Below are 2,605 nucleotides of genomic sequence, written 5' to 3' on the forward strand. Positions count from 1 at the left end.
TCTAGAAAAATCTGCTCAGACTAGAGGAGCATCTTGAACTGACTGTGAGCCAAACCTTGTACATTTTTGTTTAAATTGAAACACTTTCAGTTCTATCTACTTATCTTTAAAAATATATGTTTAGGATGTTTTGTTATTATCAAGTATCTCTTAATTTATGGCTACAATTCCAGTAGACATAAATTGGGGGAGATTGTTGTGAATATGTTGAGTACTTGATGATTACCTAAACAAAACATCTAAGTAGATTTTACTTAGTGAAATAATGTAGCACTCGACGGATAAGAATTATAGTCCCGACGGATAACCCATTATAGCCCCGACGGATGATTAACTTATTATCCATCGAGTGAGTAGCTTATGTAATAATAAGTTTGTAGCACAGTATTGTATGCACCTTTATATAGAATCTGGAGTAGCATATAAGTCATGTTGACTTTAACTAGATATGCAGAATAGGTTGATTAACTGTACATAAGCAATGTCTTGTAATTTTGTATAAGTGAAATGAAGTCAAGTGACAAAATAACTACCAACGGATGATTAACAAAGCTTCGACGGATGACCAAAATAGCTACCAACGGATGCTTAACAAAGCCTCGATGGATGATCAAATGACTATTAACGGATGTCTAATATAGCAGTCGATGGATGATCAATTAAGTCATCGACGAATGATCTGAAAGTCGACAGATGATGATATCAAGATTCAAACATCAGTTGAACAGTGAAAGCTGACACACAACCGTTGAGTTGGATACAAGTACACTGTGGAAGCTCATTAACTGGGTAATAAAGGATGAAAAGCAGCAAAGATCAAGACTGTTAGATTTTATATTTATTCAGTTCTTTTGACTTTGTAATCTTGGTAATATATAAACCAAGAGATTAGCAAATAGAAAAATAACTGAGATAGCTAAGAAACAACAACAGCGAAATCTTTGTAAGCACTATCTTTAGCATTTCCTGTGTTCTTAGCAGTTCTATTTTGTGTAAGCAGCTGTGAGCATTTCTGCACACAGAGTCCTCTCGATATATTAAATATATCTCTGGTGGAATTGTTTAAATCCACCAGAAAGTTTTTAAAGACTCTTGTTTTTTAATTACTTATGTTTTGATTCATTCAAGTTTACATTACGCATTGTGTTAATCAAAACAAATATATCCATAATCGAGTTGAACATTTTTATTTCAAGAAAAAGGTTCAAGAATTCCATCAACCCCCCTTCTGTAATTCTTGCTATATTGTTAAGGAACTAACATTAGCACCAATGCAAGATTCTTGGAGGAGGACTATATAATGAATCACAAACCCATGAGTAGTGTCGTTTTAGAGGAACTAGTGGGAGGGACAAATAATACCCATGAAGCTGTAGTACAAGTAGAACAACCACAACATAATGTACAACCTGTCACTAATACCGCACCAGTGCCTCGTCGTAGTGGGAGGGTTGTTCAACAGCCTGATAGATTCATGTTTTTGGGAGAGTCTTCAGACTTGGTCCCTGGTGAACATGATGATGATCCCCGTACATACGAAGAGGCAGTACAAGACAAAGATGCAGATCTTTGGCAAAAGGTGATGAAATCTGAGATAGAATCAATGTATTCTAATCAGGTCTGGGAGCTCGTGGAACCATCCAAAGGTATAAAACCTATTGGATGTAAGTGGATCTACAAGAAAAAGAGGGGATTAGATAAAAAGGTGAAAGCCTGGAAAGCAAGACTTGTTACGAAAGGGTATACTCAGAAAGAAGGTATCGATTATGAGGAAACCTTTTCACCGGTAGTCATGCTTAAGTCAATCCGTATTCTTTTATCTATAGCAGCTCATCTCGATTATGAGATTTGGAAAATGGATGTCAAGATAGCTTATCTTAATGGAAGTCTTGAAGAAACCATCTATATGCAGCAACCAAAAGGATTCATTAAGGAAGGCCAAGAGCATCTGGAATGTAAGCTTAAGAGGTCTATTTATGGACTTAAACAAGCTTCTAGAGACTGGAATATTCGTTTTGATCAGGCAGTCCAGTCATATGGATTTGATCAAAGTCCAAGCGAATCGTGCGTGTATAAGAGAAGTATAGGTAATGCAGTGGTTTTTCTAGTACTATATGTAGATGATATTTTACTCATTGGAAACAATGTTGAGATGTTGTCATCAGTAAAGGCATGGTTGTTCAAACAATTTGACATGTACGACTTAGGTGAAGCGACATACATCCTTGGGATCAAAGTTATAAGGGATCGCAAGAAAAGGATGTTGGCTTTATCTCAAGAGCCCTACATTGATGAAGTATTAGCTCGTTTTAACATGCAGAACTCCAAGAAAGGTTTTTTACCTTTTAAGCATGGAGTTGCTCTATCTAAGAAGCAGTGTCCTTCGACACCTAAGGATATAGAGAGCATGAAAGCAGTTCCTTATGCTTCAGCATGTGGAAGCTTAATGTATGCTATGTTATGTACGAGGCCTGACATCTGCTTTGCTGTAGGCATGGTTAGTAGATATCAGTCGAACCCAGGTCAGGAATATTGGAGTGCAGTAAAAACTATACTCAAGTACCTGAGAAGGACTAAGGAGTATATGTTAATTTACAAGGCCTCA

The sequence above is a fragment of the Apium graveolens genome, chromosome 2 (genome assembly GCF_009905375.1).
Source record: "Apium graveolens cultivar Ventura chromosome 2, ASM990537v1, whole genome shotgun sequence".
Lineage (NCBI taxonomy): Eukaryota > Viridiplantae > Streptophyta > Magnoliopsida > Apiales > Apiaceae > Apium > Apium graveolens.